The following is a 25,821-nucleotide window of genomic DNA, read 5'->3' as shown; positions in this document are numbered from 1 at the left end:
ATGAATGCGATTTACACTAATCAGTTCAGGTTATTCGTGTGATAGCTTCCCGCTACCATAATCAAAGTCATCATTTCTTTATTTTGTATGATTAGCCCTATGACCGAGAGCAATGAGTGGTAAGTGAAAGGAAATGTTTGTACAGCGACTCAATCTGGAAGACAGGCATGGTTGTTTCTCTGACACAACATCACCCTGTGCCAGTAAATTACCTGACGAAGGCTGTGGATGCGATGAGCGCGGTTGCAAAAAGAAGGGACGATCTTGCATTGTTGCGTTGTTGTAGTTCACTGCATACCATTGTCTCCACAACCAGTACAAAAGGTTTTGAGAAATGTTGTAGGTATCCTATGTTCTCTCATCTTTAGGGACATCACAGGTCACCAGAATTTGTCGAGGTCACCTGCCTGTAGATCACTACCGTAACTGCATACGTTTATGGGGACTATCTACTATATGGAGTGCTTGTTTGATGATGCCGTTAATTCCTTCCTACAAATAAACCCGTGCTAGCGCTGGGTGAAGTCATGAAGTTCCCTGTTGTCCCGGAGTCGGTCACACAGCCCGTTGATACGCAAAACTGGCCTCTGTGATTAGCATTCCACGAGGGTTTTGTCACTTTATTTTTAATTATTACCGCTTTGGTGGTCTTCCAGACCTCTGGAATTGTTTGAAGTATCAGTGTATCATTTAACAGAAAACTCTGGAGTGCTGACATCTGTGGTCCTGACTATTGCAGACCGTCTGACAAGATGACATTGGCTCGGAAACCTCCAAATCTTCAGTTTAGCTGTCACTTGCGCAGCCACATCTTGCCCTGAAGACACCCCTCAGTGTATTCTGTGTGTAGTGATTTGTTGTGTGTATTCCAGAGTGTGTGTGTGTTAGGGTAGTCACTGGGGAAAACAATTTCTGCAGTAGATACTAATCATTCTGACTTTATCATTCAATTGTTGTACAGCCAACCCGTCAGCGTAATAACTACAGCAGGAGCTTTGATTCGCTGCGACAGAAGTTTGTATGGACCTGCCTCAAATATCGTGTTCTAAGAGTGTTTGAAATTTCTGTATACCGTTAAGATTTTGTTTTTCGAGGTCTGAGAAAAAACGAACTTGTAAAGATTTTTGCATCTTGTATATCTACTACGCCTAATTCTGTTTCATGTACTGTTTGAAATATGTGATACAACCTTCTGGATGTTCTCTCCATCTGACACAGACTGGTGAGCTCGGAGATCCGTAGTACCTTGTAGTTCACTATTGATGTACGTTTGATTCCTTCGTGTGTCTTTTGGATGACTTCAGTTGACAACCGTTTTTTACAGTTTACACTGACTATTATGATATGAAAATGTTATAACCTGCTAATATCCGTCATTTTCCATTCCATTTTTTTCTTAAAAGGAAGCCGCATTTCTGGTTTTATCTCCATATTATTCTGACCGTGGCGTTGAGTCAGCTCGTTGTGTATCGCTTTGCGATCTCTGAGGGTTACTCTCTATAGGACCCTCAGCTATGTGGTACGATTGGTTTGATCCTTTCAAATTTAATTCTCTCTCTTCGACTAGTCTTTCTGTTAGGAGTCACTTAACTCGCGGTTCAAGACAACCATTCTACATTGAGGTGCCGCATAGAAATTGAATATTAGTGACAGAGCATGATGGACGTATGCGGTAGTGGAAATCAGTATAAGGGCATGGATATTTGTACGAAAATTAACATTCTCGGTTGGAATAGTTGCACACAATCTACATGCATTAGCATGAGATCCAGTATACTGACAAATGGAGTCAAACAGTATCGCATTTGACGTAAGTTGTGCAGTACATAACAAGACATCAGCTATTCAGGTGAGAACGGGTTATAAAGGCAATCGGCTCTGTGCGGTGTTAGTGTGTGTGTACGTTCCTTTCCTGCAGGTATAAAACAGACACCATTGGTGACAGTGTGTATACTGTACTATACACCACGATTGTGACACAGTCAGGAGGAAAACAGTTGTCATATCATGAAAAAACAAAAATCATGTGATTGAAAAGCAAAAATCATTGCATAGAAGGAAATGGGACTCTCTAACCGTCGAATCGCCAAGAATCTGAACCGTTCAAATACACTGATTTACACAAACTGGTACATGCATGGGTATTCAAATACAGAACACGGCGCTGCGGTCGGTGACGCCTATGTAAGACAACAAGTGTCTAGCACAGTTGTCAGATCGGTTACTGCTACTAAAATGGCACGTTGTGAGTTTGAACGAGGAGTTGTAGTCGGCGCACGAGCGATGGGACACAGCATCTCCGAGGTAGCGATGAAGCGGGTATTTTCCCGTGCGACGATTTCACGAGTGTACCGTTAAATATTAGGAATCCGGTAAAACTTCAAATCTCCGACATCGGTGCGACCGGAAAAAGATCCTGCAAGAACGGGACCAACGACGACTGAAGAGAATCGTTCAACGTGACAAAAGTGCAACCCTTCCGCAAACTGCTGCAGATTTCAATGCCATCAACATGTGTCAGCTTGCGAACCATTCAATGAATTTCATCGATATGGGATTTCGGAGCCGAAGGCCCACTCATGTGCCCTCGATGCTGCACGACACAAAGCTTTACGCTTTTCCTGAGGCCGTCAACGCCGACATTGGACTGTTGATGACTCGAAACGCGTTGCCTAGTCGGACGAGTCTCGTTTCATATTGTGCAAAGCACTGACCGCAAACCGATGTTCTTTTCTGCTTGTTGGCGATTTACAGCTGTCAGAAACTGCGAGACGTGTACGACAAATATTATCAAATGAAATCATCTTGCATTCAAGAAACGACTGCAGAGACCTACCCCTACACCAAAAAACATAAACAGGGTAGACCGGAGTTTGCTGAAAAACGTATGTCATGGACTTAAGGATGGGATAAATTGATCTTCAATGATTGAGAACAAGTTTACTTTAGATGGTTCGCTTGGATTTCAGTATGATTGGCATGATCTGAAAACAGAGCATCAGGTAAGAATGAGCAGAAATTTTGGCGGTGGAAGTGTTATGATTTGGGAAGCATTCTGCACTGAAGGAAAATTACAGTTTGCTTGTGTCAGCACTAGAATGAACTCTAATATGTACACTGAGACGCTAAAGACACAATGGATCAGAACGTATGGGGACGTAAGGGAAGAAAGTCTAATGTTTCAACAAGGTAATGCATCTGTCCAGGTTTCTGAACCACAAAAAAGTGGCTTTAAGAAACAGATATCGATGGTATGCCCTGGCCTGCACGCAGACTGCATTTTAACCCCATGGAAAACCTTTGGGGAATAAGTGTAGGACGTGTTTACCGCAATGGAAGGCAATTTAAGGCCGTATGTGAACTGAAAAGAGCGACTAGAGAAGAGTGGGCGACAGTTTCACTACAAGAGCTACAAACCCTAAGTAAACAAACGCCGAAGAGAATTTTTGTGATATTAGGAAGAACGGAGACTGGACAAAATAGTAACAGCGCAATAACATAACAGGGAAGTGAGCACTTTTATACGAATTTCCATCCAGGAAATACAAACGCTTTATTTTGTTACTCTTGTTATGAAAGAAGCGTCGCTATTCCGTCATGTCTTAGATGAATCTACTACTTTCATAATAAATTCGACAAATGTATGCTTCAAATATTGTTCATTTCTTTCTTAGGGACCCTACCTTCATACTGTTTTCCATTACCGTCTAAGAGTTGAGTGAACAGAACTATTGGTTCACTGTATGGAATGAGAGATGAAATAGTTAGTTCCAAACAGATTGTTATTAAGTGCGTGTGTGTAATATGTTCCGTGCTTTATTTAATAGGCCCTGCACCTCGAAGGTACGGTTGTGTGAAGGTTTCGTCACGTGAAAACGCCTGTGTCGTCAGGTGCGAGCTACCGTTACGTTCCTAGCGAACTCTGCTTTCTGTTCTTTCGCGTTGCTTCATCCGCGGCCCCAGTTTGCTGTCGGGTTTCTGGGTCGCAACATTCTTTGTGCCCTAGCAGTCCTCGGAAACAGGACACGAGAGACACAGAGATCTGGAATAATAAAACAGATCTGATGTATTGCGATAATGTAAAGAATTCTTATAGCCACATTTGAAGAAAATCACAAATTCGAAATGTCACTTACTGCGGTTATCAATAAAAAACCAAAGTGTACACACTATGATAGAATATACTCGTGAACTGTTGCTTCTATTCATGTTGAAGTGTGTTACTGCCAGTCTGAAACGAATTTTTCTTTGGAAAACTTTCATTTCCTGCCGGAAGATTGTAGTTGTTAAATAGGAATCAAATGCGGTAAATTAATCCTCTGGTTAACAACACCGTGTAACGTGGCTGTACTGACCGTTTCTTTACTGATATATTATTTACTGGGTGATCAAAAAGTCATATTAAATTCGAAAACTGAATAAATCACGGAATAATGTAGATAGAGAGGTACAAATTGACACACATGCTTGTCATGACATGGGATTTTATTAGAACCTACAAATACAAAAGTTCAAAAAATGTCCGACAGATGGCGTTTCATCTAATCAGAATAGCAATAATTAGCATAACAAAGTAATAGAAAGCAAAGATGATGTTCTTTACAGGAAATGCTGAATATGTCCACCATCATTCCTCAACAATAGCTGTAGTCGAGGAATAATGTTGTGAACAGCACTGTAAAGCATATCCGGAGTTAGGATGAGGCATTGGCGTCGGATGTTGTCTTTCAGCATCCCTAGAGATGTCGGTCGATCACGATGCACTTGCAACTTCAGGTAACCCCAAAGCCGGACTGAGGTCTGGAGACCTGGGAGGCCAAGCATGACGAAATGGCGGCTGAGCACACGATCGTCACCAAACGACGCGCACAAGAGATCTTTCACGCGTCTAGTAATACTTTTTTTAGGTTCTAATAAAACCCCATGTCATTCCAAGCATGTGTGTCAATTTTTACCTCTCTATCTACATTATTCCGTGGTTTATTAACTTTTTAAATTTATACTGACTTTTTGATCACGCGGTATATAGCCCTTAGCGCCTGCTGAATAAACAAGTGCTTTGTAAAAGACTTGTATCCCATTTTAGCAAAATAATACGTGTATCCTTGCCTTCCCACATGTGTGTTCGTATGGGAAACCCACCCTGTTGGTGCGCTTGCCCCGAGTGAGTGCCGGAGAATTTTCAAGCAGTTCGACTCGTCCTGTACTAGTTGCTTTCCTTAGCTTGAGAGGCAACGATTGTCTAAGAATATGCGAGCGTCGTCCAGAAAGTAATGTACCACTTTCTTTCTTCAGTAATTATTTACTGAACTCAATCCACATAATCTCCTTCCCGTTCTATGGCACTCCTCCAGGGAGACACAAAGGGCGTGTACGCCCTTTCGGTATGACCCCCTGTTCTGGTCACGAAGTCACTTCTGCACTGATTTCATCCACACTTTCTTTGCCTATTGATAGCTTCAGCACCAGCTGCCGAGTCGTTATCTGTACGTCCTCGAGAATGACAGCGTTAGCAAGCTGCATCTTGTCAGGTGTGACAACTGTGGATGGCCTCCTGGAACGTCACCAATCTTGGAGTTCTGCCGAACCGCCTTGCCGCAATGGCGTCACCCTCTTTGCCCAGGGACTGACCGTGCTTCTGTCTACTGCATACAAACATTCATGAATGTTCGCAACCACAGACTTACTAAATAAAAACTAGACCGCGCATTGGCGCTAGTGTCGCGTCCCCACATTGAACGTGATAGAAGCCGCCATTTGCAGGGAAACAGTGTGTAAACATGGTTCGTTCGTGTGCTGCTTTTAACTGTAACAGTAAGAATGGAAGCAAAGACAAAGACGGAAACAATATTATATTTCACAGGTCAGTCATTTATGGTTGTTTGTTACTTTCTATTACTTGTATATAGTATTTTCATGGAGAAATTATACATCATGAGCGTTAAGTTTTTGATTGGGTTTCCCCTTACAAATGATTTTCTAAATCGAAAATGGATAGTTGCTACTCGGAGAGAGAACTCCCAACTGACAGCAAATCATTTGCTGTGCTCTCTTCTTTTTGAAGAGAATTGTTTCATGGAAAATTATGTAAATAGACATCAACTGAAGAACGATGCTATACCGACAGTATTTGGATTTCCAACTCATTTGAAAAAGGCGTAGTGTCCTGAAAATCGTTCAGTATAGGCTTAGGTTAAATAGTGTGGAAATACTGTCAGTGTGCATAATTTTGAACGTTCCTTTTCCAGGTCACCAAGGCAAGGAAACCTCCAAAGCCAAAGCCAAGAAATGTTGAGGCAGCAGAAAACGTGTGTGGATGTGCACGTTTCTGGTAACACTGGAGACCACAATTATTCATTTCCCTCAAGTCCAAGTAAGCTGAAGGAAAAGTTCGAAACAGTTGAAGAAAGGAAGAAAGCAAAAATTGTGCAATATAAGACTAAGTTAAAAACAGTGAACAAAAAGTGTAAAAGACAGACGCAGAAGATTTGCAGATTAGCAAATATTTTAGAAGAACTAAAAGCTAAAAACTTAGTAAACACTAAAGTAATCTCGCTTATTAACACTACTCACAGTGACATGTTATTGGAGATGGCCATTACAATGTTGTATGATGTAAATGTCAGTGTGTTAGCTGTTACTTGTGATGGACTTTCCACTAATATTGCAATGGCAAAGGAGTTAGGGGCAAATATAATCGTACTTTCTGCTGCTTTAAAAGTTTCATGTAATTATCTACGCAAATTATGTAAACTCTCTCCACCTTGTCAGGAAAGAGCCTTACATTCTTAAATTTCGCGTCTCTATGTTGACGTATTTCGGAAACAAGGAAAATTCATTCATTTAAGTATACTTTTAAAATAGACTCGAATACTCAGTATTTTTTTAAACAAACATGTGTTTAATTTGTGCTTCATCTTGCTCTTTTTGCGTCTCATATCCTTCAAATCACAACCCCAGTACTAGAATTCATGCCTGCAAATGGCGGCGATCAGCTGCTTCAATTGGGGGACAGTTGCCTCGCTTCTCCGCTACGGCGTGGTAGGGGCTTGTTCGCAACAGCTTCTTTCTTCGCAGTGAGAAATTCAATGACGACACGCTGCTTGTAACGCGCATCAGTTACAGACGCCATTTTGAAACATTGCTGCAGCTACGCTATCTGTCGGAGGAATTGCAAAAGTTGCGTGCGTACTCCGGAAGCTTTAAGTAACGCATACATACAGAGTTTCGCATTCGTACCACTGTAGTTGGGAAAACAAAAAAAATGTCGTTCTTTACTTTCTGGGCGACCCTCGTACTACCAACTTTGAAGATGGTCACTATTGTGTAGTGCTCAGAGTGGATTTTTTCTCTCCTGCGGCTTAAGATACTTGACCTTCATCGCTACTGTCACCTTCCTCGTAGACATAGTACGGTCGGCGTGAGCTCATTCACCACACTTGCAGCGCATCTCTGAGGTAACAACTCCTCTCTCAGTTAATTTTAAGCACCAGACATTGAAATATGTAGTCTGGCTTGTAGAGCGTTATAAGCCAGACTACATATTTCAATGTCTGGTGCTTAAAAATTAACTGAGAGAGGAGTTGTTACCTCAGAGATGCGCTGCAAGTGTGGTGAATGAGCTCACGCCGACCGTACATCACCGTCAGAGGGTGGTACGGGACTACAAGTCCCACCGCCACACCTCCAAAGCGAATTGCAGTGACGGAGTCACTGCCCTGTGGAAATATACTGCCTCACCAACACAGTTAGACCGCAATAGACCGGTGACGCTGTATTGTAACATATCACCCCGGACTACAAGTCCATTAAAAAAAAAAAAAAAAAAAAAAAAGTAGAGCGTTATAATTATTTTCATTTCAGGATTAAATTTCCTCTAACGTTGTTTCGGTACGTTATCAGAACTGCGAATTCGTATTTCCTTAAAACTCGGGTTCTCAAACAACTCGTGTACCACCATGTGCTAGTAATCTTGCATGCAGAGCACGAATCTTCAAGTGCTGTTCACCCATTTAATTCAGTACTTACCGTACACTCGGTTAATGATGTGTACTCCCCTGGTTATTTCATGTTCTGTGAATTGCTGCGTCAAAGAAGTTAGCTTGTCTGTAATGATCTGAAATTTCCAGTCGGCAGGCTTCATCTGCAAGTAGGCTATTTTGTTCCTATTCTCGTGTACCATACAAATTCATCCCCTGTTTTATGTATGCTGTAGTGTGTGCAGCGATACTCTTATATAAGAGACTAAGTTTGACAAGGAATATTGTTTCGAATGTAACCGCGCATGTGCACTTAGATTATGAAGATAGTAACTGTTCTCGAAGGAACAGATGCCATTGGTGACAGTGCAGCTTCTCTATAATAAATAATGATACTTGAAACTCTATCTGTTAGATACGTTACGTATGTAGATTGTGGACAGTTGGGAATGTGGGTCTCGCGGGAGGCGTGCAAGAGATAAGTCCCTGCAGTCGCGCTATTCAACTGTGTCCCCGGTGGCTCAGAACGGTAGCTCAGCGTGTTCGGTCAGAGATCTGGATGGCCTCTGCAATAAAAAAGTGAGTGAAAGGATCAACAACGAACTTGAACGGATATCATGTGACGTCCGCAACGACCAAAACACAAAGATAAAAAAAAAGTGAAAAGTTTGCCGGCACGGTAGCTCAGCGTGTTCGGTCAGAGGGTTAGCTACCCTCTGTAGTAAAAAAACTGAGTTAATCGATCAACAACGAACCTAAACGGATGTCTTACGACGTCCGCCCTGAGCAGATACAACGAAAAAAAAAAAAAGATGGATAGAGCATCTGCCATGTAAGCAGAAGATCCTGGGTTCAAGTCCCGGTCGGGGCACACATTTTCAGCTGTCGCCATCGAGATATTACCCCTGTCGGCAGCTGAGGGTTTCAACTAATTATCATTTATTCCAAGTATATGTTCGTTGCTCGCCCTATATCCAGTGAATATCAGTTTACCGTCTTTCGGAACACTATTCTCAGCTTAATAAAAGGCCACACGCATAGCCTTCCTCCGATTTTCATGGAATTATCTGAAGAATATTACTTTTGAAGCTATTTTAGTTTTAATTCTTCCTCACGCCCAGGCTACAAGCCATCAGGATGGAGCCTTTCCTGTGATCCGTTACGTTGATGAACATACTTCTAGGTTTTGAAGATAGGGTGCTTTATTCTGTAGTTTAGTTGCAGGTCGCACTGTGTAATCAGTGAATATGAATCGCGTCTCCTGTGAATGTTCTGACAATGAAAGTACATTCACTCCCCCTCTTCCTTCAGGTTAACATTGTTACATAAATTATGCTCTGTGTTTGCAGATTACAAGCACAAATGCCAAATTTTGTATAAGAGATTGTAAGCGCTTATCAGCTCCACGAGAGGACCACGGTGCGCAACGATTCTGTCCGATCGGCGTGTTAGATGGTGAAAATCCAGAGACGGATGGAGGACGCTGCCTGTAATGCTCCAAACGTTCTCACTTGGGGAAAAATCCAGCGAACTGGTGACCTAGGTATGGTCTGGTAAGTACGAAGACAAGCAACGCAAACTCGCCGTCTATAGGTGGGCAGTATCTTGCTGGAATGTAAGTCCACATCCTCAGTAGTAAAGCTCTTAGTACGCCTTTCTACTACTAATTATATTGATGGTTTCATTTCTTACTGCATAGCCGTGCGGCTTTAGCCGAACGGTCTAGGGCGCTGCAGTCACGGACTGTGCGGCTGGTCCCGGCGGAAGTTCGAGTCCTCCCTCGGGCATGAGTGTGTGTGTTTGTCCTTAGGATAATTTAGGTTAAGTAGTGTGTAAGCTTAGGGACTGATGACCTTAGAAGTTAAGTCCCATAATATTTTACACACATTTTATCTTACTGCATATTATCCAAATATAACGGGAATACTCCACTGTCTAAAAAGAAATTTAATAACAGGAAGTGTAGCATATTTTTTCTTAAACTATGTTTTATCACGTAGATGAGTCAAAATCTGTCTTTTGCAACTAAATGTTTTATTTATGTCTGCTAAACGTCTTTCTCCTATTCTCGCTAGGGATCTTCAGTGATCTGTAATATAAACAAAACTAGGTAATTGCGTGTTATTTTATAGTTCTCTAGTGATTCCTTAGGGCTCATTTCAGTCTATTACTTACTAACATTTTACATACGTATGGTTGTAAATTTTACATGTACAAACATTTTTATGTGCTTTTCATGTATCCATGCGTGATAGAAGCATATTGTACAGGTTTCCAATTGATAGGTCACTGTGACGGTACGTCACATAAATATTGACATTTTTATCGGTTGTAAACCGTAGTTAACGTATTTTATGAATATAATTAGTATAAAACATACAGTTAATGTTCTTGAAACAACTGATATGCAGCGATAATTTAAGAGTAGCATCTTTATTTAATGTTTTTGAAAATAAAAAAGGTTCGAAAGAGACGCGATTGTACTGCCGAGGAGGAAGGACGTATTTTATGGGGCACACACCGTTTTGTTTCACTATACGGAAGGCAGCCATTGAGCGGCTACACATATTTTATGTAAGTTATTCGTATTTATTGCTAAAATAAAATTGTTATTATTATCACAAAATGAGCTTCTTTGTAATAATTGTCACCTCAAATGCTCGCAGTGGCTAATTATTTTTTAATAAGAATTTTTTCAGTAATTTGCGCTGCGAGAAGCTCATCTTCCGATGCAGCCTCTGGTCGGCCATTACGCGCCGAAGTATTAATTTATTTTCCAAAATATTAACAGTAAATGTAAATGCGAGAGATTTCGTTGTAAGAACCTTTGCAAATTGCAACAGATAATTAATTTACGTTTTTAAATTATAGAGATTACATGAGTTCAGTAAGTTTTATCTTGGCCGCTCCACGGCAAAAATCGAAATTCTCTCGAGCCTTGCTTTGCAATCAATAAATAGAAATTAACAAAATTACATTCAATTCCGTTAACGGCAACTATATTTTAGTCATCACGTTCATAATCTAAAGTGGGTACATGAATAACAACGGCCCTTCAAGAACCCGTTTCATATTTACTTATGTATATCAGTAAAAGTGATAAGAAAGGACAATATCCCTAAGAGAAAGAATCATGCTGATAAATTAAAAAATAAAAATATATAGCTAATTTTTTTGTATATGATGTAACAAATGCCACCGACGTCACACCACGTTTAAAATTTCGCACATGATCTTGCTCACTGCTGAAGTGCCGGCTGAGGGATAATGATAGCTGTAAAGGGTGGGAGGAGAGGGTGAGAGCAGAATGAGGCTTGGGATGCATGGAGGATTGCTGGTGGGTTTGTGTGTGTGTGTTTTGTTTACTTTTTTTAAATCGTAAGTTATGAGTTAGTGAGAATCTCATCCTCATACTATTGCTTTCTTAGCATAATTTTCTTTTATTTGCGGTCTTCCGTATGACATTTTCTTCCATAATAGGTCAGCGAAACAGCATGTGAGCAAGGCCGTGTTCAGTGTACTACAGTACAGATTACGTGCAGTGGAATACAAAATAGTTAAAGCTTTCATGGCCACTTGTTGACAGACTGCCTGTTGGCTTCTGTCTCGGGTTCTTGGGCCGAAGTTCGACTGATGATTTTTCTGACGTTTCGCCAGCACGAGTGGGTGGCATTGCCAAAGTTTCACCCTCCATTGCTGGTGGTGGACTGGAGCCGAGCTCGTTGTCGCAGACTATATGTGCCTGGCGCGCCGACGTCCAAGGGCTTCTCCGCGGTCACTTCAGGTGCGGTTCTCTTGCTACCTGCGACGGTCGTTCGCTGCAGCACAGGAAGCCAGAATCCGTTTACCTTCAGGCTTCCTTCTTTATTATTGAAGTTGTGTTCGTGTGTATGAAGGGCAAAGAACTTGGTGCAAAATTTCGCCGATTTGCCGCTGAGTTGTGAGGGTGCTCCGGATGACAACAAAAGCGTTCCTGCTACGAAAAGAAATGGAACTCCAGTCCTTCACTGCTGGTTGTCGCGTCGTATGGCGGCGACAGTCAGGTCGGTATTGAATTGGGTGTGGGGTCTTAGTGCTGGGCCAGAAGGCAAGAAAGCAGCGTTCGCAGTTGAAAACCTGTATAACCTTTTATTTAAATAACAGCTCATGACGTCAGTAAAATGATTTTTAAAATCAAGTAAGAAATTAAACAACTTGTCGAACATTAACGAGGGAATGAAATTAGCAGTTTACTTCAGCAAAAGAGCTTTTAAACAATCAAGAAACTAAGCAATCTATAAATCATTAACAGGTATCTGAAGTCAGCCAAACTGCATATTAGTAATCAAAACCTTAACATTTACAAAATTTTTCAATTGGCTTTTAAATATAATATTTTAAATGATTGCAGCAAATTTGGTAATAACAGTAGCAACGTAAGCAACAAGTTTCGTCCGTCGGTGAAATAAGTACAGAACCAAGAGAACTTATACAGATACAATTCAGCTCCGCGACAGGCAGCATAATTCGACAGACTGGGTGGGCGGTGAGAACTCGCTTTCGACGGGTGTGCTGGTGGATGCGGCAGGGTCACGTACAACGTGAGCTACAGCAGACTAAAAACTAACCTTAAAAAAAATTAGTAGCAGTGCACATTTTTTCAAAGGGCGGCACATATTTTAATATATTACCATTTAAGAACCAAACATAAACAAATAAAAAACGAGCATCTGCTCAATAAGCAACAATGAATGGGTAGCACTCCTGTTACAGGAATAAGAAAACCAATAAAGCATACGTGCCCCCAAAATTAATTGGCAAACAGTTACGTTTCCTAATTATGCAGCAGGAACAGTCACGAAACGCTGTTTTGAAATGAAAGGAAACTCAAACTCGCTGACTTCTAAGATGTTTTTCAGTAAGACATTAACCATAAGTAACGAATCGGTCAGCTCTTACTAATGTATACTCCACTATTTCAAATAGCTAAGCAATCGAAACTCAGATGTCAAACCTCGTTTACGAGGCTGCCCGTAACAATTACGGTGGAAAAGTACGTTCTTATTTCAGCAGGATTTAGCACAGAAAATCTCAGGGCGGGTCAACTACCAACCTCTCCAAAATGCTTTACAAATGCTTAATTGAAATGGTTACAGTGAAAGGGGCTCTGATTAGATTAGACTTCACTGTATCTGAAAGGAAGAACAACACACAGTTCAGCCCTCTTCGTAGTCGACGGTAAGCCACTCGAAGTATAACCGATTTAAACAGGCAGTTCTGATTGACGTAACTCCGTTAGTTTTGTAACACAAATCACACAACTTCCACACATTTCACAAACAGTTGCGTCTAACATCTGTAATGAAACGGAGTTGCTTCCATTAAGGAAAACTTCAGTTCTTTCATAGCGAACCCTCATAAACAGCAAACACAGCAGACCTTCCGGGAAGGAGAGACTAGTCGCAGCAGTACGACTTTGACAAAACAGGACGCAGAAGCCGCAGAAAGAGTCTTACCAAAAGATTTGATGAATCGGTAACAATGTGGCACTCTCGGAGCAGGCAAATTTCCAGAGTCCCATCGCCCCCACAGCCAATTCAAAACACCGTCTTCACGGAATGAGCTCTGTGTTCTGCAAAAGACATTTACTATCGGTTGCAGACAGCGGAGGTAAACTGGTCTCGCGCTCCGCAAGTCCTTCTTCCATTTTGGCCCACAGATTATAACTGTCCTCCTTCGTGCCATCAAAATTCCTCTAGCGGAGAACTACCAAAGATCGTACCCCACCACCGCGACCTAGCAATCGATTGATCGATGCGGGCCAGCACGCCTCAGGTATCCCACCAATGTCTGGGGCGTCTCCGGACAGGTGTTCACTGGTCATCGGGTCTCAGTTCGAAGCGGGACTCATCACTGAAGACAATTCTACTCCAGTCAATAAGATTCCAGGCCGAACACGTGTCTGCTGACGCCTCGGACAACAGTCGGAAACCAACCTGACTGTCGCTCGCTATACGGCACGACAACCAAGACTGGTGTTCTAGGTTGTCATTTCTTTTCGTAGCAGGACGTTCCGTTGCTTCGTCATTCATGGCAAGCCATCCTGGGCTTACATTTCAGCAAGATAATACTCGATCGCACGCAGTGACAGTTTCTGCTGCTAGGATTCGCGGTTGACAAAACCAACCTCGGCCAGCAAGATCGCCGGATCTCTCTCGAAATGAGAACGTCTGGAGCATTATGTACAGGGTTGATAACCAGCTCGGGATTCTGAAGATCTAATGCGCCATCTGGACAGAGTCTGTCACGATATCCGTCAGGAGGACATCCCACAATTCTTTCAATCAATGCCAAGCCGAATAACTGCTTGCATGAGGGCCAGAGGTTGACCAACGAGTTATTCACTTACTCTATCTTTGTGAAGCTCTTTTTCTTTGACAAATCACCTAGGTTTTCTCAGGCTATATCCATTTTTTTGTCTGTACATGTAATCACATCCACCGATTACCGTCCCATTCCGATAATTCCTTCGTGGTGCGTCTTTTTTTTTTTTTGTCTTAGAGTGTAATCACCACAAATAATGACTCCAGGACAAATATTTTTAAGAATAGTTTACTAGAGATGATCTGGAATGAAATTTATAATGAACCAAATACTGACATAAAATTTAATCGACTTCACGATAAATCAACATCATTATTTTAATAGCTTTCGTCATAAATCAATAAGAAAGAGTATTAAGTAGCCATGTAAAACATCATGCATCACTAGAGGAATTAAAGTACGACGTGTGTTTTTTTAGTAAGTACCATTTTGAAATTTAAAAAAGGCGTGCTAAGATATCTCAATAATTTTATATTTACATGAAAGCCTGTACCTTAATTTACTTTTCTACATAATTTCCGTCAATATTGACGCACTTGTCATAAAATTGTACGAGTTTTTGAATACCCTCCTCTTAGAAGTATGCCGCCTGACTTGTTAACCACTGCATCATCACTGTTTTGACTTCGTCATCGTCTTGAAGACGCTGACCGCCCAGGTGTTTCTTCAAGTGCAGGAACAGATGGTAGTCACTGGGTTCAAGATCGGGGCTGTACGGAGGATGATCTAGAGTTTCCCATCGAAAAGATGTGATAAGATCTTTGGTCTGATTCGCCACATGCGGACGGGCATTGTCTTGCAGCAAAACGACGCCCTTGCTCAACTTCCATGGACTGTTGGTTTGATTCTGGTGTGACGTAGGCCACCCATGTTTCATCGCCCGTAACAATTTGGCTTAAGAAATCATCACCGTCGTTGTGGTAGCGCTCAAATAAAGTCAATGCACTGTCTAAACGTTTAGTTTTGTGCACATCCGTCAACATTTTCGGTACCCAACGTGCGCACAATTTTCGGTAATTCAAGTTCTCGGTCACAATGCCATACAAAACACTACGAGAAACATTAGGAAAGTCATCCCGCAAGGAGGAAATCGTAAAGATTCTGTTTTCTCTCACCTTATTGTCCACTTCCTGCACCAAGCTTTCATTAACGGCCGAAGGACGCCGACTCCGTTGTTCATCATGCACATTTGTGCGGCCATCTTTAAATGTTGTCACCCACTTTCTTACCATTCTATCACTCATAATGTTTTCTCCGTAAACTGCACATATCTCACGATGATTATCGATCGCTTTTAGGCCTTTAGCACTAAGAAATCTAATAACAGCCCGTACTTCACAGTCGGCGGGACTCACGATTATCGGAGGAATCTTAAACACTCTGTACGCAACGTAAACAAGGAAGAATCAGACTGTAATGGCGTCAATGCGTAGATTAAGGTACAGGCTTTCATGTGAAAATAAAATTATTGAGAGATCTTAGCACGTTCAAAATGTTCAAATGTGTGTGAAATCTTATGGGACTTAACTGCTAAGGTCATCATTCCCTAAGCTTACACACTACTTAACCTAAAAATTATCCTAAGGACAAACACGCACACCCATGCCCGAGGGAGGACTCGAACCTCTGCCGGGACCAGACGCACAGTCCATGACTGCAGCGCCCTAGACCGCTCGGCTAATCCCGCGCGGCCTCTTAGCACGTCATTTTTTAAATTTCAAAACGGTACTTACTTAAAAAACACGTCTCGTACCTTGTGAAATAAAAGCGCAATGCATCTGTTGGCAAGACCAACTAAACATCCTGCACATTAGAAACGCTACTTAAAACTTTTAGGAAAGTTATTAAAATCAGCGAACATGCATATTATGTCAGAAACAAGCCATATCCACAACTGAATTAAGTCCGCATAGAATGTAGTAAAGTAAGTCACAGTACAGCTGGGCTCAGAACAAGATAACATCTCTACTGATGTAAATGGTAGGCCTGTAAATGATCAGCCACTAGTAACAGGTATATCTAACAATCATTTCTTAAATATAGAAAATAAAGGGCAGTGGTTCAAGAGAAAAATCAAGGAAGTATGTTGATAAATCCACTCAAATAATATTTAGTCATAAGGACGTTTCATTGACTTCTCCTTATGAAATTAAGAGTGTATGTATTCTCTCAAAAATGACAGCTCCTCTGCATTTGGTATTGTTTCCAACAGAGCTCTGAAGACTTGGTCCCACATAATAAGCGCTGCCTTTTCTGAAAAATGTAATGCATCACTAACTCAGGGCATTTTTCCAGAGAGAGTGAAATATGCTATTGTTAAATCACTCTATAAGAAAGAGGACAGGAGAGGTGTCAATAAATACCGATCCACTTCACTACTAACAACATTTTCCAACACTTTTGAAAAGCCACCATATTTCACAAGCATTAAATAACAAAATAGGACGAATAGGACGAGTTGGGGTTTTCTGTGACCTATCCAAGGGATCTGACTGCGTGAACCACAATATTCACACAGCTAAACCAACGTTTTATGGAACTGATGCTACAGCCAGCCAATGGATAATGTCATATTTAACCAAAAGAATGCAGAAAGTACTTCTAAATAATTCAACCAATATGAGCAGGGGAGATTGTTCTAAGGGAAAATGCTTATGCTATTCCACAAGGCTCTATCTTAGGTCTACTATTGTTTCTCATATGTGTAAACGCTCTTCGTCTAACATGCAACAAGTAGAATTAGTTATTTCTGTAGATGACACTAGCACTGTAATCAATCTATACACCTAGCAAAAGGAAAATGTTAAATAATGTTCTTAAAAGTACTGTTAAGTGGTTTTCTGCAAGTGGTCTCAGTCTTAGTTTCAGAAAGACATAACATATTCAGTTCTACATATCTAGACGTACTACACCACTACATTTTGAGGGAAAAAGAAATAGAGCAAAAACGTCAAAATTGTAAGTGTTCACATTGATGAGAATTTAAATTGGAAGTCCTTCGAGATGCTCCAATCTGATGCATTCGATGGACCAAAACTTTTACTAAAGCTTTGATCTTCCTATAAAATTACCAACAAGGTACAGTAGCTTTTCCAAATATTAGCAATATGTGACGTGCGAAACATAAACGACTGCACAAAATAACCGAATTTTCGAAGCTACATTACAACAAACCGTAGAAATTAGTCCGACAACAGGAGCGAGTGCCTGTAATTGCTTTCACATTATGATACATTAGTAGTTTAACGTGTACCTAAATTAAATTAGCTTGCTATTGAGCGCCTCTGAAGCAGAGTGTATGATGTGCAGCATATCTGCGTTCACCGTAACTGATTCCCCGTGTCATATTACGTTTATGCCACGTTTTTGACGAAACTAAGAAAGAGAAATAGTCAGTATTATTATCAGGATTATTTTTTTTTTCGGATAGGTTACTAGCGTTCTGACTGGTTTGATGTGGTCTGCCACGAATTTCTCTCCTGTGCCAACTTTTTCGTCTGAGAGTAGTAATTGCAAATTATGCCCTCAATTATTTGGTCGAAGTATTCCAATCTTAGTCTTCCTCTACACTTATTATCCTCCACTGCTCGCTCTAGAACCACTGAAGTTATTCCTTGATGCGCTTAATACATGCTTATCATGTTGTCCCTTCTTCTTGTAAGTGTTCTTCATATATTCCTTTCCTCGCCAGTTCTACGGAGAATTTCCTCATTCCTTAACTTATCGGTACACCTAATTTTCAGCAATCTTTTGTAGAACCACATCTGAAATGCTTTGGTTCCCTTCCACTCCGGTTTCCCATCATCCATGTTTTACTACCATCCAATGCTGCAGTCCAAACATACATTCTCAATATTTCTTCCCCAAATTCCTTCAGCTACATTTGTACTGATAATCATCGCAAATCCACGGGGGGAGGGGGGGGGGGTGTATTTTGCATGTTTTCATTCGGTAACGTCAGATGATGTAATGTTCTGGGGCAACTTCTCTTTAAGAAAGGAAGTACTGATTGCTCAGAAATGTGCTGTAACAAAAATATGCGGCGCTCACTCACGAACATTTTGTAAATATCTGTTTAAGGTGTTGGGTATTCTGACTACTGCTTGACAGTATATTTTTTCAGTCATGAAGTTTGTTGGAAATAATTCACTGCAGTTCAAAAGGAACAATGACGTACATGATTACAAGTGAACACCAACTGAAAATGTTCCTCCTCAACAGTTTCAGCTTCGTAGAAGAAATTATATTATGCCACCAGAATTTAAAATGACTTGTTCCACACCACTACGATATATGATTTATCGTGCAAACGATGGACTGCCAGCAACATTCTGTGTCACTCCCAGCTTTGGTTGGAGCAGGAGCCAGCCCACGCTATTACTGAACAAATGCAGGGTGCAGTTAATATCAAGATAAAAACTACTACGTTTGGAGTTGTTTCGTGACCAGGAAGCCTGGACTCTGCTGGATGATAATGCATGGTGTTAATCGATAAAACACCGTTCTGCACTACACTGGCGAGTATAGTGGCGACCCCGGGAGAAGTCTCATTCTTCCAATTTTTTGGAGAAGCACAGTAGTGTTACTACTGGCGCCTTTGTGTGAGGAGCTATAGGGTATGATTTGAGATCGAGGCTGGTAGCGTGAGGGAACTCTGATGGCACAACGGTGTGTCACGGAGACTCTGCGTCCTCATATGTTACCTCTCATACGACAATATCGTGGTGCCATTTTTTAACACAACAATGGTCGTCTACACAGGAATAGTGTCTCTATTAACCGTGTGCGTGATTTTAAGGTACTACAATGGCCAGCAAGATCCCCAGATCTGTCTCCACTCTACCAACTCGAACGTCCTCTCTGTCCCAGGGCCACTATCACGGATGTAAAGGTCCAATTACAGCAGTTGTGGGCCAGCTTGCCTCCGATACAATAACTTGTGATAACCCTTCACAACGGAATTAGTGTATGCAACCAGGCCAGAAGGCATGCACAGCCATATTCTTAAGTGGGCTCGTACTGCTAAGTTCTTCGCAAATTTGGCGCCGCGCGTGGAACTATACATCGAGGTGACAAAAAGTCATGAGATAACGACATGAACATATACAGCTGGCGGTAGCGTCGCGTACAGAAGGTATAAAAGGACAGTGGCGGAGCTGTCATTTGTACTCGATGACGCATGTGAAATGGTGTCTGACGTGATTATTGCCCCATTAACAGACTTTGAACACGGAATGGTAGACGCATGGGATATTCCATTTCGGAAATCGTTAGGGAATTCAATATTCCGAGACCCACAGTGTCAAGAGTATGGCGAGAATACCAGATATTAGGAATTACCACCCACCACTGACAACGCAGTGGCCGACGGCGTTCACTTAATGACCGAGAGCAGCGGCGTTTGCCTAGAGTTGTCAGTGCTCAGTAGAAACCAATACTGCGTGACATAACCGCAGAAATCAATGAGGGGCGTATGACGAACGTATCCGTTAGGGTAGTGTGCAAAATTTGGCGTTAACGGGCTATGACAGCAGACGATCGACACGAGTGCCTTTGCTAACAGCACGACATCGCCTACAGCGCCTGTCCTGCGTTCGCGACCGTATCAGTTGGATCATAGACTACTGAAAAACCGAGGCCTCGTCAGACGAGTCCCGATTTCAGTTGGTAAGGTCTGATGGTAGGATTGGAGTGTGGCGCAGACCCCACTAAGCCATGGATACAGTTTATCAGCAAGGCACTGTGGAAGCTGGTGATGGCTCCGTCACGGTGTGGGGCGTGATTACATGAATTGAACCGAGTCCTATAGTCCAGCTGAACCGGTAATTGACTGCAAATTGTTATGTTCGGCTACTTGGAGACCATCTGCCATTCATGAACTTCATGTTCCCAAGCTATGATGGAACTTTTACGAAAGGCAACGCGCCATGTCAACACACCACAGTTTTTCGAGACTGGTTTGAAGAACAGGCTAGACAGTTCTAGCCAATGATTTGGCCACACAAATCGCCCGACATGGATCCCATGTAACATTTATGGCACGTAATCGAGCTGTCAGTTCGTGCACAAAATCCTGCACCGGCATTCCTTTCGCGATTCTGGATGGCCACAGAGACAGCATGGTACAGTATTTCTGCAGGGGACTTCGAACGACGGTCCATGCCACTACGCCAGGCAAAAAGATATCCGACTCAAAGCTAGGAGGTATCCCATGACTTTTGTCTCCTCATTGTAATTTCCTAGTCGGGCAGCTGCTATTCTCTGACTAGTGGTGCATGATGACAAAGAATGTTGCTCTGAGTCTATTACTTGTACTCGGATGACAGTCGACTGGAAACTTGGCGACGAGTATGTCTGCCCCCACGTTCTCATGCAGTACAACATCGGGGCACTGTCACATTCGCATGCCTCACAAATCTGGAATCTGCACGATTTGATCAGCTGGCCAAATGGAGGCCCACAACGAGCCTCCTTCAAACTCTGTCACATAATGATAACGCTGTCTCACACGAGTACGTAGCATCTCCGTGTCCTTCACTCCTTCAAACTCTGTCAGATACTGATAACGCTGTCTCATACGAGTACGTAGCATCTCCGTGTCCTTCACTCCTCTGTCAGATACTGATAACGCTGTCTCACACGAGTACGTAGCATCCCCGTGTCCTTCACTCCTTCAAACTCTGTCAGATACTGATAATGCTGTCTCACACGAGTACGTAGCATCTCCGTGTCCTTCACTGTGACCACTGTACATGTCACGCTGTTCACGCCCGTTACATACCCTACCTGGGGCCTATAAGAACACTAAATACGAACCAAATCTTCCTATCACAAACAGTTTGTACTCTAATCAGTTAATACCCGACGACAGTGTGTACGTGTACGAAGTTACGTTGACATCCGACCTTTTCTTCTGTATACTTCACTTATCGTGTCAGACAGTGTGTTTCGTAAGTGTCACGTGTATTACTCTAGTAAAAAAAATTTAAATTTGTGGTAAGGTCTTATGGGACCAAACTGCAGAGGTCATCGTTCCTTAAGCCTACACACTACTTAATCTAACTTAAACTAACTTACACTACGGACAACACACACCCCATGCCCGAGGGAGGACTCGAACCTCCGACGGGAGGAGCCGCACGGACCGTGACAAGGAGCCTCAGACCGCGCGGCATTACTCTAGTACTTAGAAGTACCAAGAGCTGTATGTCCCGCTCTTAGCTGAGAATGTTGACAAACGTCTTATTGTTAGTATCAAGTATATTTAAAGGTTTTTGTTTATAAATTAATTGAGTAGTATTACAAGATTGCTTCGACTGTACGCTGCTAACGAACCTTTTTTTGGAAAGGAATGCTAAGATGCAGAGGCCTGAAGGTACACTTTTGACCTCAAAAAAAAAAAAAAAAAATAGACGGCCTAAATCAGTGGTCGTCAAAACTTTTTGCTCGAGAGTCAATGCTGACATTGTACGGCGAAACCTCCGGCAGCATTGGTAAGAACGTGGGAAGGGAGGGATAAAATAGCCACTCAAAGGGAAATCGAATTTTCGTCAAACCACGGTTATTGATAGAAACTAAGCACAAACACGTTTTGACTCTACAAAATATAAAGTATTACTCCAAATATTTTTAAGTTAAAAAGAAAATAATAGACTGAAATTACACGCATTTTTCGCATGGTTTACATACTGACCAGTTTCCTGTACGTAGGCGGGTAATGTGGTCAGTGCCATAGACACATTTTTTATGCGGCTTCAAAAATGGCTCTGAGCACTATGGGACTCAACTGCTGTGGTCATCAGTCCCCTAGAACTTAGAACTACTTAAACCTAACTAACCTAAGGATATCACACACATCCATGCCCGAGGCAGGATTCGAAACTGCGACCGTAGCGATCGCACGGTTGCGGACTGCGCGCCTAGAACCGCGAGATCACCGCGGCCGGCCTATGCGGCTTCACGGCCTGGTTAAAATAAGAAAGAAAAGCGGCTGCAGCAGTACGTTTACAATCGGTCTTCTGTTTCAGGCTAAATACAACAGAACATAAACGGTTGTAAATTGTGTAAGTTCTTTAACTCAAAATTACAAACATTCCTACTGGAGGAACATTCGCAACTGAACATTATAGCAGAGCCTGAAAATACCGCTTCAGTTGTACGGTTCTTTTTATTTTCCAGTGCTTAGACCACGACCAGTTTCGGTCTCTCACCTGCCCTTCATTAGGTGTGACAATTTTGTGCTGTGAGCCCGAGCGCCGCGATGGACGAGTATAAGACGTGGTGTTCCACGAGCTCTGCGCTCGTTGCCGGTACATCGCGTCCTATGCTCGTCCATCGCGGTGTTCGGGGTCGTGGTTTAAGCGCTGGAAAATAAAAGAACCTCAAAACTGAAATGGTATTTTCAGCCTATGCAATAATTAAAAATTGTCACAAAGGTATGCAGTGGCGGGTGATAACTATATATAAAAGTGTTTGGAAGACCGTTTCATCTGGTGTACTGTGTGGGCTTTATGGAAGTAACTTACTCTCACTGGCGTAAACAACTCCGCCACTTTCCTCGACGTGTAGTGGTGGTCACTTTTCCCTAGCTGACGCCATCTGGGCATTAGTCATTCACTGAATAAACTATGAAACTGAAATAAATAACAAGCAATTACATTTGTTCAGGCACTGATATTGTAAAAAAGTCATTACTCTTCATACAAGTAAGGTAACAAGAATAATATTAATGACTTCACTTGCGTCAGATAACTCAAAATCAAAAACATTTTTAATAAAAAATAACGAAACAAGCTTCCTCTGTCAGTGTCACTGACGAAAAGGAAGAGGTATATTAGAACTAGTCTGACCACTTCTCGGCAGGCAGCAGTGCTGTTCAGGACAAAAAAAAAAAAAAAAAATGAAATTGACACTTTTCCCAACCACACTTTTCCCAACCCGCCACTTTACCACACCTTCTTGTGTTGATCTTACTATTAGTTGCTAACTTACAAAAATTAGTACGTTATATTAATTAATAAAACACTAATTGCATTCTGAGACACGATCACAAAACATGTACACATTTGAAGATTTCCATCTCGATAATGAGCAGTGATGAATCCAGTTACTTTCGTTTGAAATTTAAAAACATGGCAGCATTGCTGCGAGTTGCACACGCTCGTGAGTAACCTCGCAATGGTCAGGTTACTTACTACTCTCTTCCTGAGGAAGGCGGCAAACTTTATGTAGCTTACAGCCAAATTCACCGACGAGTGTCTGATACTGAGCAAGAAAAATACACTTTTAAGAAGCTCTTAACGTTGGTTGACGATTTTGGATCTTGCTGTTAGATGCTCGAACAACGTTATTATAAAACAAAGCTAGGAATCGCGGGCCTGGCAAACACTTGATTCGGGTCTCATGCGGCCCTCGGGTCGCAGTTTGACAACCACTGGCATAAATACGAGGGCCGTTCAAAAAGTAACCTCCGGTTGATTTAAAAAAATACACCAAGTTAAATAAAAATATTTTAATATATACATCTTACAATTACATCTTTGCACTATTTTTCTACATAGTCTCCATAGCGATTGAGGCACTTATCGTATCTCTTCACAAGCTTTGAAATTCCTTCTGCATAAAAATCACCCGCTTGTGCCTGGAGCCAGCCTGTGACCGCATCTTTGAGCTCTTCGTCGTCATCAAACCGCTGTGACCCGAGCCATTTCTTCAAATGCATGAAGAGGTGATAATCACTTGGCGCCAGGTCTGGGCTATAAGGTGGATGGTTGATAACGTCCCACTTGAAGGACTCAAGAAGGGCCGTTGTTCTGCGAGCAGAGTGAGAGGACAGGCGTTATCGTGCAAAAAAACGATACCGGAAGTCAGCATACCACGGCGTTTGTTCTGTATAGCCCGTCGTAACTTTTTTATTGTTTCACAGTACACGTCTTGATTAATGGTCGTACCACGTTCCATGAATTCAACCAACAACACCCCTTTGGCATCCCAAAACACCGTTGCCATCAGTTTTCTGGCAGAAAAATCTTGCGAGGCTTTTCTTGGTTTGGTAGGCGAATTTGAATGTGCCCACATCTTTGATTGTTCTTTTGTCTCAGGGTTCACGTACTTAATCCAGGTTTCGTCACCGGTCACGATTCTGTTTAACAATGGTTCTCCTTCGTCCTCATAACGTGACAGAAAGTCTAATGCAGAGGCCACTCTTTGAGTTTTGTTGTGGTCGGTAAGAATTTTGGGCACCCATCGTGCACAGAACTTACGGTAACCTAATCTTGCTGTCACTATCTCGTACAAGAGAGTCTTAGAAATCTGTGGAAAACCAGTAGACAACTCCGACATTGAGAAACGTCGATTTTCACGAACTTTTGCATCAACTGTCTGAACGAGTTCGTCAGTCACCAATGATGGTCTACCACTCCTCTCTTCATCATGAACGTTTTCTCGTCCACTTTTAAATAAACGTACCCATTCACGGACAACTCCTTCACTCATAACTCTTGGTCTGTACACGGCACAAAGCTCACGATGAATAGCTGCTGCAGAATATCCTTTGGCTGTAAAAAACCTTATGACAGCACGCACTTCACATTTGGCGGGGTTTTCTATTGCAGCACACATTTCAAACTGCCACAAAAACTAAACTAGCGCAGGTACGACGTTCACTCGACCACGGCTTGATGCCGACTGACCTGTTGAGTGCGTGAACGCACAGATGGCGTCGCTACTCCCCCCACAACCCGCACTGTGACCCATCGGAGGTTACTTTCTGAACCGCCCTCGTACATCAAATGTGTCCGCATTTGCGAATATGGACTACCATCAGCTTATAATGAAATGGCAACAATGAAAATTTGTGCCGCGCCGGGGATCAAACCAGGATATCCCTTTCACCGCGAGCGATCGTCTTACCATCTGGCTACGCTAGCACGACCCAAACTTCCACGTGTTGTCTACCATGTGTCTGCAGCCTGTACTCGTAGATGCATTATGTATATTCCCGTACAGTGGAGACCTTTTATTTGGAAGTCGCTCGTTCGGCGTCGGCGAATAAATACGACGTTACAGTTCCTGTGTTAACACAGGCACTGCAATATCGTACTGGCCTAAATGGTTAAAGTGACTGCTAGCGATAAGAAGACGAATCTCGTCTGGCACTATTTTTTATCTTTCACGACATTTTACTGAATTATGTGTGCACAAATAACGTCTGATAGCTGCGACATAGAGTCACGAAGGAGTTATGCGATCATTTGAAGAAAATGTGCAGTCAGCGCAATGCTGACCTAGTAGATAGTGTCGGAAGTTCCATGCGGCTTGTCGCGGATGATGCTGTAGTATACAGAGAAGTTGCAGCATTAGAAAATTGTAGCGAAATGCAGGAAGATCTGCAGCGGATAGGCACTTGGTGCAGGGAGTGGCAACTGACCCTTAACATAGACAAATGTAATGTATTGCGAATACATAGAAAGAAGGATCC

The sequence above is a fragment of the Schistocerca americana genome, chromosome 3 (assembly GCF_021461395.2).
Source record: "Schistocerca americana isolate TAMUIC-IGC-003095 chromosome 3, iqSchAmer2.1, whole genome shotgun sequence".
Lineage (NCBI taxonomy): Eukaryota > Metazoa > Arthropoda > Insecta > Orthoptera > Acrididae > Schistocerca > Schistocerca americana.
Note: the sequence above shows the minus strand (reverse complement) of the source record.